A 14,117-nucleotide genomic window follows, 5' to 3' on the forward strand; every position below is an offset into this window, starting at 1 on the left:
CACATTACCTCTACGCCATCAAACAACTGAGGCTTTGCCATGGATATATGACCCTGTTATCTCCTCACTGACATTATACTATTATATACCCTCTCTAAAACATTACATACACCCTACATATATACACACAACAACTGTAACAATATATACTCACACTAACACAATAAAGGAACCTCGAAAACACTAGATACAGCAATACCAAATATAAATAAATATATACACTGTTAAAGGCGATAAAGAAGTCAGTGGGGTCCAAATCACGAACCCCTTACACAACAGGAAAGGCACATTGGCACATTACCTCTACGCGATCAGAGAACTGAGGCTTTGCTGTAGATAAATGACCCTGTTGTCTCCTCACTGACATATACCCTCTCTAAAACATTACATACACCCTACATACCGTATTTGCTCGATTATAAGACGACCCTGATTATAAGACGACCCCCCAAAATCTGAATATTAACTTAGGAAAAAAAGAAAAAGCCTGAATATAAGACGACCCTAAAGGAAAAAAGTTTTACCAGTAAATGTTAATTCATGTAAACTATTTTTTTTAATAAAAGCTATGATTGAGAAAAAACATTTTTTTGTTTTTATTTCCTTGTATTTTCCAACCTGTCCCCCAGTTACGCACATCTGCCCCCAGGCTTGCCACAACAATATGGCACTGTGGCCCATGATATGCCTTTTAACCCTCTATATGCCACTGTGCCCCATGGTATGCCTTTTGACCCCCTATGTGCCACTCTGCCTCCAGAAATGCCTTATACCCCTATATCCCATTCTGGCATTTAGGGGGTTAAAATGCATATTATGGGGCAGAGTGGCATATAGGGAGGTATAAGGCATTCCAGGAGGCAGAGTGGCATTAAGGGAGTTAAAAGGCATTGTATAGAGCACTCTGCCTCCAGAAATGCCTTATACCCCTATATGCCACTCTGGCATTTAGGGGGTTAAAAGGCATATTATGGGGCAGAGTGGCATATAGGGAGGTATAAGGCATTTCAGGAGGCAGAGTGCACTATTAAATGCCCCCTTAACGCCACTCTGCCTCCTGAAATGCCTTATACCTCCCTATATGCCACTCTGCCCCATAATATGCCTTTTAACCCCCTAAGTGCCAGAGTGGCATATAGGGGTGTAAGGCATTCCAGAAATGCCCTACACACACACACACACACACACACACACACACACACACACACACACACACACGCACACTTACTTACTTACTTACTTACCGGTGCTTCCAATTTCCTGCTGTATTGCCGGGGCAGCGGGTTGACGTCTCATTCCGCGGCAGCCGGAAGGAGGTGTAGTTGGCAGCGGGGGTTTGTATGCGTCCATCGCAAATACCTTCCCCGGCTGCCAGAGATCAGGAACTCTGGAACTCTGATCTCTGACAGTCGGGGAAGGTATTTGCGACGGACGCATACAAACCCCCGCTGCCAACTTCACCTCCGGAAGCACCGGTAAGTGTGGGGGGGGGGGGCGACGACAGGAGGATCCAGGTCCCCTGCAGCGGTGCGGGGGATCTGGATCTTAGTCTCCTAATCAGACCTCTATTTGAGGTCTGATTAGAAGACGACCCCGATTATAAGACGAGGGGTATTTTTCAGAGCATTTGCTCTGAAAAAAACCTCGTCTTATAATCGAGCAAATACGGTATATACACACAGCAACTGTAACAATATATACTCACACTAACACAATAAAGGAGCCTCGAAAACACTAGATACAGCAATACCAAATATAAATAAATATATACACTGCAAAATACTTACACGCAATAAAGAAGCCATTGAAGTTCGCACCAAGAATGCCTTATGTAACAAGTAGGTCACATTGCCGTTACACCATCAAACAACCAGGTTCTTTGGGATATCACCATAGATATATGACCCTGTTTTCTCCTCATTGACATAAACTGTTATATAACCTCTCTAAAACATTACTCACACTTTAACACGATAAAGAGCCTCTAAAACACTAGATACAGCATTACCACATATAAATAAATATATACACTGCAACATACTTACTCACAACATAGAGGCCCTCGGGGAACAAACCCGTTATATGCCGGGCAGGTCGCATTACCATTATGCCACCAGTCAACTGGGGTTTGGATTTTTCAATACCATATATTAAAAAATATATATATATAAACAGATTATAAAACTTTTCCACGATACAGGTCCCAACAAGGTTTGAACTAATGATCATCTGTACGTTAGGTAGGTCAACTTACCATTAAACCACCACGTAGCTGGGGCCAGTCCTCAAATGTGAAAATATGATGCCTGATATATTTATATGCACCCTTAAACAATACATACGGCCACTCTAACACCATAGGTATCTATACACGCATGGCAATTATAACAATAATTGCTAACACAATACAGAAGTCTGCAGGATTCAAAACACAGAGTGTATGGCACCTAGGTGGTACAATTTACCAAGCAGCTGGACTCTGGTTCTGTCCATGGAAATATGATCCCTGCCTGCTCCTGACTCATACATAACCATGACTGAGGTAGCGCCAATGCGACGCCCTCTTTACCCCCCTTGCCACAATAAATACACAAACACAAAGTAAATAATATAATGCTTTGGAAAAATAAGGCCACGGTGCAGTCCGCTTTACGCCTTCCACACCGTGACACAGATATAAATAACTTTATTCATAGTAAAATGAACTTTATTTGTAAACACATATAACATAGTATATAATATAGCAATGCACGTGCCGCACCACCCGACTTACTTATGACACGTGCAAGCCTTAAAACTAACAATTGTAAACCAAATATAAAGGCTACAAATCGTAACCCTAAATTGTAAACAACCGAACCGGCTGGCACAGGCGTAAAACCGTAAAAACGTAGAGACCACCGGCGTCCCCTGCACGGCAGCCATTGTCACGACTAGGATTCACCAAGGCACAAGCCCAAGGAGTGTCCTGCACTTAGGCCGAGGGCCTGTGCACCACGGGTCAAACCACACCTAAGGTGGTTAACCCTTGCGCTATGCCAGCTTGATAACCAACCGCCAAGAAACAGAAAAAAGAGGGGTGGGAGGGAGGGAAAGCTTTCCTGGTCAATCGAAAAAGTGACCTAAACGGGGTGGGCTCCCATATATATAGTGACCCCCACCCCTAAGCACAGTAAGGTGATGCACGCCTATCAATCGTCAGCTCAGGGCCGTCAATCAACATTGCCCGCCGGCCCCCCTAGCTGACTCAGCAAATTTACTAAAAAACAGGAAAACGGGAGGGGGAGAGGGCTGCCTGTCGTCCCCTCAGTCATGCGCCCTTCTTGCGCCATGCTCTCGCCTGGGGCTTTCTTGTGCATCCACTGTGAAACATACAGCCATTATCAACCAAATAGATATACAGTAACTGTCACGCTATGTACTTACACATACATACATCTACCTTTAAGGCAAACACCGTGAAAGTAATTTGTTTGTTTCAAAAAAGCTTGTTTTCAGTCATCTTTTAAAATATGAAAACTGTTTATTTCATACTCTCACTCAGGTGCTCCCAATGATGTCATGGGCCACAGTGATATTAGGAACTATGTGTTTTTATATGTATTTCATTCATGACTAATATGTTTTTTTATATATACCTTCAAAATGCAAGGTAAAACTGACCATGTCCAGTGTGCTCAAAAATGGCACCGTGAAATATGGGGCTGGTATTCAATTATTTCCAGGGATGATTTTAATTCCCAGTCCGGCCATGAATTAGATAAAGGGATGTCTCTAACAAAGTGGATGAGACGTCCACTCCCACCATTCTTCCCTTTTGTTCACTTTTTGGGCTCTTCCTTCCACCATTCCTTCCTTTTGTTGGGTCTCTTCCCTCCTCACTGAGCTACTCCACCCACCATTCTTTCCTCCTGTTCACTATCTCAGCCCTTCCTCCCTGCTTCCCTCTGACATCATGTTCAGTCTCTGAGCTCCTCCTACCACTGTTCTTTCCTCCTGTTTCCTCCTTAAGCTCCTCCCAATGTTTTCTCCTCCTGTTCGCTCTCTGAGCTCCTTCTATCACTGTTCTTTCCTCCTGTTCACTCTCCGAGCTCCTCCTCCCATTGTTCTTCTCTCCTGTTCACTCTTCATGGACCTCCTCCCACTGTTCCTGTATGGGATAAAGGTATCTCTGTAACAAAATAGATGAGACGTCCTCTCCCACTGTCCTTCTGTCTTGAGCTTTGCAATTCCTGTTCGCTGACAGACAGATATCTCTCATAAAGTCAGAAATTACAAAAAAAGGAAAAGGAAAAAACAAATGTCATTAGAAACCCCCCCCCTCCTGTGAGCTCACTGAGCTCCTCCTCCCCCATTCTTCCTTTTTGTTTACTCTCTGAATTCCTCCTCCAACCATCCCCCCATGTTCGTTCCCTAAGCTCCTCCCACTGCCCTTCCCTCATGTTCGCTCTCTGAGTTTCCCTCCACTCTTCTCCTATGCTGTTTGCTTTCTGATCTCCCCCTCCCTCTTTATTCCATCCTGTTCACATTCTGAGCTCCTCTCTCATTCTATCTTCATCTTGTTCACTTTCTGAACTCCTACCCCCACTCTTCTTCCTTCCTGTTCAGTCTCCGAGCTCCTCCTACCACCGTTCTTTCCTCCTGTTTGCTCCTTAAGCTCCTCCCAATGTTTTCACCTCCTGTTCACTCTTTGAGCTCCTCCTCTTACTTTTCTTCCCTACTGTTCACTCTCCGAGCCCCTCCTCCAATTGTTCTTCTCTCCTGTTCACTCTCCATGGTCCTCCTCCCACTGTTCCTGTATGGGATAAAGGTATCTCTGTAACAAAATAGATGAGACGTCCTCTCCCACTGTTCTTCTCTCTTGAGCTTTATAATTCCTGTCCACTGACATACAGATTTCTCTCATAAAGGCAGAAAAAAAGGAAAAAACTAATTTCATTAAAAAAAATCCTCTCTTTTTTAGCTCACTGAGCTCCTCCTCCCCCCATTCTTCTCTTTTGTTTGCTACAAAGGTGAGATGATACGTGGGAGATCACTCAAAGCCGCAAATAGTAACACATGAGTGGGGAGAAAGGGGACACAGTCAGATGTCGCAAACAAGGAAATTAAATAAAAGCAAAGAGAAAATAACAAAAGACAAGCTCAGCAAACCAACCAGATCAGCAGTCAACATAAATCCAATAGAACCCCATACCCAGTGTCTCCAAGATCCTACACTTGGAATTTGGTGCCATTGTACACCATGCATTCTCAGAACAAGATAAGATAAACTCTGTGATCATTGTTGGGTTCTGGTTTGGTGCATTGACTCGATGCCCTACAAATTTTAATTCTTATTCTCAACTTGACATGGTGCCTCCACACTACAAAGCCTGTTGCCTTCCATCCAAGGTCCACTGATGGCTACCACAAGGTGGCTATACAAGTCCTCCCAGTTAAGCTTAGTTAATGATTATCCACAGGGGAACTGAAATCCTCTGGGGTGAATGTGATGGAGACCCATAATTGGACTGAGTAGATCCGCCTTTGAGATCTTCCTTGCCGTGAATGCTCAGTTGCTCACAAGTTAATCCTCTCCGCAAGCACTAGTGAAGATGTAATGTAGCGGTAAAACAGAACTCAGTTTATTGAAGACAGCACAGATATTTATACACAACACATGATATGATTACAGGTATAGTGTCATCAAACACCAGACAGCCCGGCACTGCCATGCACTTCTATAGTCAATAATGCCCACCCGGCAAAGAGTCACTATTTAGGGGTGATCAATCCCGGGGGACCAATGAAAACCACAGGGTCCAAGGATATTATGGCCCAAAAAGCAACGTGACCCGACATAGGGACCCTGAGCGACAGCGCCGGAAACTACCCCGGGAATAGTCCACGCGGTAGCCGGGCCATAGTTCCATAGCTGTGGCTGAGTAAACCCCGTTCTTAAAGATTGGTTATAAAATCAGGGTTCCCAAATGAGCCTCCTCTCCGGGACTACCACCGACTGTTGCCCACCATGAGCTTAATGTAACCTCAAAAATGCGACGTGGTGGGACAACAAGTCTCCGTAGCAACGCAGTTCCAATTGTCAGCGGGCATGTCGCGTTTTGTAGCTATGAATTTGCGGTTAGGCGCATCAAGCATTTCTTGGCTTGTAGAGCCTCCATAGGTCATGGGAGTCTGCTTAGGACAGACCAGATGAGGTTTCCCATTCACCCTCTGCCCCTCAAAGAGCACAGGGTGATTTAGACATAAGAGGGCACTGAGCAGGTAGGTAAGGAGTCTCCCCAGGAATCCACCAGGACCCCCCTCCCAAACTCAAACATCCCCTCAGGGGATTACCGTGACATTTCTCCCTCAGGACACTAACACAGGAGGAGATGGGTTGACTCACAAGTTAGTCCATCCAGTCCAAATTGGTCCCCTAGCCCAATTGCCCCTACAAGGGCAACACTCACAAGGTCATCCTCTGCCTCTCTTGATGAACATACACACTGCTGAGGAGAAGTGGTGACTGTTCCTTCTCCTTGGAGTTCCCTCAGCTGCTGGCTGGTGATGCTGACTGCATCTAGGGAGATGGGCCGGCTGCGCCACCTCCCGGGACCTCACTCAGCCCCTCCCTGATGTTCCAGCTGCTGCTGGGGAGATGGACCAGCTGCCCCTTCTCCCAGGCTTTCACTCAGCCACTGGGTAGTGATGCTGCCTGCATCCCATCCCTGGTGCTCTTGCTGCCGCTGGGGATGCTTCTGGGCTCTCACTTAGCCGCTAGGGGCTGCTGCTGCCACTGGGTTGACGGGCCGGCTGTATCCCCCCCTCGCGCTCCTGCTACCACTGGGGAGAGGGGCCGGTTGCTCAATCTCTCAGGCACTCACTCAACCACTAGGGATTGATGCCACCTGCCTCCCCTCCCTGGTGCTCCTGCTGGGGAGATTGGCCACTACCGCAATTTCTCAGGCACTCACTCAGCCTCCATGGAGTGATGCCGCCCGTATTCCCTGGTTTGTGCTCCTGCTGCCGCTGGGGAGAGGGGCCGGTTGTGGAATCTCTCAGGCACTCACTCAGCCGCTGTGGAGTGATCCCCACCTTTGTCTCCTGCTGGGGAGAGGGGCCAGTTGCGCAATCTCTCAGGCACTCACTCAGCCGCTGTGGAGTGATCCCCACCTTTGTCTCCTGCTGGGGGGATTGGCCAGTTGCGTCACTCACTTAGACACTGGGGAGTGATGCCTCCTGTATCCCCTCCCTGGTGCTCCTGCTGGGGAGATTGGCCACTACTGCAATTTCTCAGGCACTCACTCAGCCTCCAGGGAGTGATGCTGCCTGTATCCCTGTCAGGATTCCACCCTGCTAGCCCGGACCATGCATGATTATTTTTGCCGTTCTGTCTGGCTGCTACTACTAGTGGCCACCCTCCCCCTCCATCTGGAGTGCTCAGGATCAGATTACCAGGTCAGCTGGGTCTGATCACCTGAGTGGAACCTGGCCTTTATTAACCTGCCCTGCCCTTTAGTCAGGGCCTTTGCATTGTAGTGTTATGGACCGCTCTGCTTTGGCCTTGTACCTGAACCCATGTCTTGTACCTGAGCTACCTGCCTGTACCTGAGCTACCTGCTTGTACCTGAAATCTCAGCCGTCTGCCCTGTCAGTGGGCATCCTAGCTGCCTGCCCTGCCAGTGGGCATCCTAGCCGCCTGCCCTGCCAGTGGGCATCCTAGCCGCCTGCCCTGCCAGTGGGCTACCTGCCGCCTGCCCTGCCCTGCCATCTAGGGAGTGATGCCACCTGTATCCCCTCCCTTATGCTCCTGTTGCCACTGGGGAGAGGGGCTGGTTGCGCAGGACAGACCTGCGGGGGAGTGATGCCCCCTGTATCCCCTCCCTGGTGTTCCTGCTGGGGAGATTGGCCGGTTGCGCAATCTCTCAGGCACTCACTCAGTCGCTAGGGAGTGATGCTGCCTGCATCCCCTTCCGTGTGCTCCTGCTGCCGCTGGGAAGATTTACCAGAAGTGCAATCTCTCAGGCACTCACTCAGCCGCTAGGGGTTGATGCTGCCTGCATCACCTCCCTGGGACTCCTGTTACCGCTGGGGAGAGGGGCTGGCTGCACCATTTCCCTGGCCCTCACTCAGCAGCCGCTGGGGAGTGATGCCGCCTATATCCCCTCCTTTATGCTGCAGTTGGTGAGATGGGCTGGCTGTGCCATCTCCCTGGATCTCACTTAGCCGCTGTGGAGTGATGCCGCCTGTATCCCCTCCCTTGTGCTCTTGCTGCAGCTGGGGAGATGGGCCGGCTGTTCCATCTCCCAGGCTTTCACTCAGTAGTTGGGTAGTGATGCCCCCTGTATCCCCTCCCTGGTGTTCCTGCTGGGGAGATTGGCCGGTTGCGCAATGTCTCAGGTACTCACTCAGCCACTAGGGAGTGATGTTGTCTGCATTCCCTCCCTTGTGCTCCTGCTGCCGCTAGGGAGAGGACCCGGTTGGGCAATCTCTCAGACACTCATTCAGCTGCTAGGAAGCGATGCCGCCTGCATCCCTTCCCTTGTGCTCCTGCTGTCACCCGGTAGCAATGCCCACTCGACAAAGAGTCGCTAGTTCGGGGTGATCCTGAGGGAGGGGTGTCAATCCCGGGGTACTAATGGAGAGTTTAGGATCCGAAGATGTTATGGTCCAAAAAGCAACGCGATCCAACGTCGGGACCCTTAGGGACAGCGTCGGAAACTTCCCCTGGAGTAGTCCCTCTCCTTAACAGCCACCGAGTATTGCCCACCACAAGCAAACCTGAAAAGAGCGACATGGTGGGACTACGAGTGTCCGTAGCATGGGAGTCTGGTTCCGGCAGACCAGATGGGGTTTCCAGTTCACCCTTTGCCCCCCAATGAGACAGGTAAGGAGTCTCCCCAGGAATCTATCAGTGCCACCCCCTCCCAAACTCAAACATACCGACGTGTCCTCAGCCTCAGGTTACCGTGAAGTTGTCCAATAGTGATTAACTTGGTCCCAGTACCAACAAACTGTCTGCAATTTGAGCTTCTAATCCTGCAGTTTATTCCCAGAGCTCACAGGGTAGAGGGGAGTATAACCAGGCAAATGAGATCAGGGAATAGCCACACATAACCAAAATACCAGAATTACGTTCATTCTTCATCTAAACTGCATGCCAATAGGTCGTTCCCCACCAAAGACCATACAAATAACTCACTTTCTATACATTTTAACCTTAGATATTACAGTAAGATGAGTTGTGAGTTGTTTTTTCTGCTTTGTGAACCTCTCCGGTGAGTCAAACGGAAGTAACGTCTCTTGGGGTGTCAGTGACATTGGTCCACTATGGTGGTCAGAAGTGCTGAAGAAATAAAAAGATAGCTCGGGGGCTTGTGGCAAGACAACAAAGGTATGGATGGACCAGGGAACTATTATGAGTTGGAAAGAGTAGAAGGCTATGGCTGAGTTATGGAGCTACCGACACTCAGAAGCAGATGGAGGAAACATTAGGCTTTATTTGATCTCATGGGACCGATGCGTTGAAGATGTCTATTAGCTGGTAAGAAGGCTGAAACTAATTGAGAGGTCTCGCTTGTTTTAAGTTACAAAAACACTACAGCTCGATGTAGTTGGTGCTTAATGAATGGCGCAGGAGGGTTGGAGAGGAACAAGTTAAACTTCTAGAGTAAGCAAGATAATGCAGGTTTGGCTGTAATCTGGAGCTAAAGGAAGAGCGGGGTCAGGGGAAGGTGTGAGAGTCCCAATAACCATCTAGAATGCAGATCCTGTTTATAGTAATGGTGTGGAAGTTCTAGCTTAAATCTTAAACTCGATACAAAGATATCTTAGGGGAGCAGAGGTGAGATGAGGGCAGCCATGAAGGAAATGCTCAAATTCTGCAAATAACGGCGCCTGGTAACAATTCCCAATAAAAGGCTACACCCCAGATGAAAAGGGTCAGGGAGAGGGGATTCTGTTTCTAAATACTAAAAAGGTTGGAAGAAGGGAAAATGGTAAAGATCATATAGGGCAACATAATTAAGAAAAAAGACCAGATGATTATCGGAGGAAAAGGGAGCTGTCAGGCTCTTTATCCAAGCACCGGGATTCTGTATCAAACCCAACATAAGATGTATAGAAGAATACATTATATGGCACCTACCAACAGAGAATATGGAAAAGAGACCACTAGGGGGCGCTCGTGTATACCGGTTGAAAGAAAATAAAACAGAAAAAACTAATAGTGTAATAGTATACACAGACAATCACGCTGTATATCTATTGTATGCACTTACAATGTGTATACGTATACTCAGGCCTCATGTGCATCAAATCCTCCAGGTGGATGTGTGGCAAATATATGAAGCCACACACCTGGCGAAACGCGTTGAGGACTATTCAAAGAGCTCTTTTTTCTACATTTTACTAGACTTTTTATTGTTTTTATATATCCCTTGGTGGATTTATGTTATTAGTTTTTTATTTCGGCATACAGCCTTGAATAAATAGGATTTAATTTTACCCCACTACATCTTTGGATTCAGTTTCTATCCACCCACCGGGTGTATTTCTACACCAGTGGAAAACTGGGAAGGTTCCTGGTATCCTGGAGGAAAGCAGAGCAGAAGCACCTGAGTCATATGGGCATTATACCTCTACACAAAGTGTAAGTGTACATCCACGTTTGCGTGCTCCAGCAATTGTTTGATACCATACCATTGTGGGTTCTATCTGTTTTCTGCTTCCTTTCATATATTTGCCACACATCCACCTGAAGGATTTGATGCACATGAGGTCTGAGTATACGTATACACATTGTGAGTGCATACAATAGATATACAGCGTGATTGTCTGTGTATACTATTACACTATTAGTTTTTTCTCTGTTTTATTTTCTTTCAACCGGTATACACGAGCGCCCCCTAGTGGTCTCTTTTACATATTTTCAAACACCCGGAGAGTGTTTTTTACGGGCCGCAGCTGGGTATCCGGTCATCAAAACAAAGGAAAGTATATTGATTTCTCCTTCTCTATATACCCTGTTTCATACTGGTCTTCATCACTCTTTTCTGGAACAGAGAATATGGTACAGATTATACACGTGACGTCACAGCAGATTACAACATAACCAGCACCTATCTGTTACAGAGAGAACAGGATGTGCTATTACACATCGCAGGATGACACAGAGGGGGAGTACAGACAGATCCACGTCGACAGATGGAGATTCTGCCCCGAACGTCCAGCTAGAGGCAGTAGAGGGAATGAGACGGCCTGGGGGCCATGGGAAGCTGTGAGTTAGTGCTTCCCGTTAGCACAGCCTGGGAATGGCTCGCTCTGACGTCTCAGCTGCAGGACTTTCCTCGTCTTGTCAGGCAGATGGGAAAACACGGAACAGTCACAGAAAATGAATTCATTACGTGTCGGAATGACGGCTTACGTCGGAGCTCCTAGCAAGTCAACGACAAAAGTAACACATAACCAGTGATACAATGTATATACAATTAACTATCCGTTCACCGTATCCATGTATCATAGATACACGGACAGCTACAACATTTAGTAGATCAGACAGAAGGAATAAACGAGATGTTCACACCAACAGACACACTTACAGGGATGGGGTTAACTTTGTGGGCAGGAATATGGAATCATGTGGAACTCCTTAGGAGAATCTTACCATAAATCCAAGTGCGTTATTCTCTCAGCACATTCCCCTCCAATGGTTGTTTCAGAGCTTGTAGCAGGTCCACGTGGAAATAAGGGGCATATGCCCCACTAAATACTTTCAAAAACAACCAATAAACAAACTGAAACATGAACATGGCAAATGAAGTCTCATATATTATTAACAACATAGGGAAAAATGGGTTATTGAGACCCCCCCAATGAAGCGGCATTCCCTCTCCCCTGAGTCACCTCTCATCCAGCGTAAGTCAGCGCTCCAGATCATCCTGCATCTTGATACGTGGGTCTGAGGGACCGGCTAGGAGCACAACTAGCCATCTAGCCCAAGAAACAGCGAGCTGAGCCACCCCACCAAGCTGTTTGCATCTGGCAAAAGCCTCATATCGCCCTGAGCCACAAGCCTGACTACAATGTCGGTGTCTGCCATTGATCACTGCCAGGGCCGGCCGAAGACTTAACGCCGCCTGGGGCGACGTTTAAAACGACGCCGGGGGGGGGGGCGGCATTTTAAACCCCGGTACTTACCTTTAAACAGTCATGCGGCGAGTCTCCCTGCTCTGCCACGGTGCCGGCTTGTAATGCTGAGCACCGGAAATTGACGTCACTTCCGGCGCTCTGCATTACAAGCCGGCACCGGGACCGAACAGGGAGACTCGCCGCAGAGGAGAGAGAGAGAGGGGCGCCGAGCGGGTAAGCGAAAACCACTCCGTGCCCCTCTCTCCTCCGTTTAAAAAAACAAAACAAAAAAAAAGCGCTTGGGGCGGCAAAGTGCCGCCCCTTCTAAAGTGCCGCCTGGCCAATTGCCCCAGTCTGCCCCATTATAGGGCCGGCCCTGTGTATATATATATATATATATATATATATATATATATATATATATATATATATATATATATATATATATATATATATATATATATATATATATATATATATATATATATATATATATATATAATATATATAGGCAAACAGCTGCTGTGGAACTACAACTCCCAGCATCCGAAATGTATAAGAGCACACCATCATGAGAAATGTGGTTTTAAAAGCTGTTGGCTACCTCGGTGCCGGGCATGCGCACTACAGACACGTCAGCTGCATTCTGTAATAAAACATGCGGAACATATTTAAAGCTATAATGATGGCCAGGTGCATGCTATGTTGCTATGGCAACAGGCTATCAGCGCCTGCTTTCGTGTAACATGACAATTAAGAGCTTCCAGCAAAAATATGAAAGAGGCAAAATTTTCCATAGTTAATGTTTTTACAGAATTATTCATGGGCCAGATCCAACCATGTTAGCAATCATGTTTGTAATGCTGCCTTTAGCTACAAAAATGTAATATACAGCAGAGGAGGTGGAACTGCACCTTTAAAATGTGTTAGCTTCTGTGCACCCCCTTTCAAAGGCACATGAAGCCCACAAAACTATATAAAGAGACATCATCATCCTAAGCTAGCCCTGGTCACGGGGTTCAGTGCCACACATTTGGGGCAAATATTATGGGGCAATTTATAGCAAAATATTTATAGCAAGAATTTGCCAAGGGAGAACCAAGGGAGAAGGGATCCTTATACAAAGATATACTTTCTGACATAAGGTATCCAAACATATGTACAGTAATGTAACAAATACCGGTACATTCCATATACCACACAATACACAGAAACAATCGGTAATTTAGTTTAATGTGCTTTATTATTTGTGCCAAAGAGGTTAAAAAGACAAGTGAAATATTTAGATAGAAGACCGCTTCCCAAAAGCCTGGTACTATACATGGCACTTTAATTAATGATGTAGTTTCAGTGACCCTTGGAGCCGTCTATACGAGGTCTAACGACATCTAAAGAACATAATAAATACTGAAGACTCAGTATGAGATTGCACTGCGGCGGTGGAAACCAAGCATGATGTTATTATAAAAAATATAGACATATATATATACACATATATATGAATTAAGATAATACCCCCATATAAATAAAGTCCATATATCTGCATGGTAACCTACAAGGAATCTCAAAAGAACACTTGTATGGTTATAAAAAACTGGCAGATTGTGCCGTCAGGAGACCACAACTGCAAATGTATACAGTACGCATCCAACCGCAGTGATAATATATACAGGCTGAGTGGCTCGACACACGGAAATCACACCAAGACATTTGTATGTTTTATTTAAAAACAGCCTTATTGTAAATGCAGATTACAGGTATATGTTTAGGAAAAAGTGAGGCATATAATCAGCACAATGTAGTATAAGAAATATTACACTGTGATGATATTCACTAACGTATTCATGTCAGACGCTGCAATGAGATGGTGCGATGAGGTTGTCTCATTGTAAAACCGGAAGCCACGTTCTGCCTGGTCTGGGATGTTCCACAGCCCTCCATCGCTAAAAAAGGGCTCTTCGATTGATCTTTATTTCTTACTGAGCTGTAGTTGAACGCAAATGTCT

The sequence above is a fragment of the Spea bombifrons genome, chromosome 9, assembly GCF_027358695.1.
Source record: "Spea bombifrons isolate aSpeBom1 chromosome 9, aSpeBom1.2.pri, whole genome shotgun sequence".
In the NCBI taxonomy this organism is placed as follows: Eukaryota; Metazoa; Chordata; class Amphibia; order Anura; family Pelobatidae; genus Spea; species Spea bombifrons.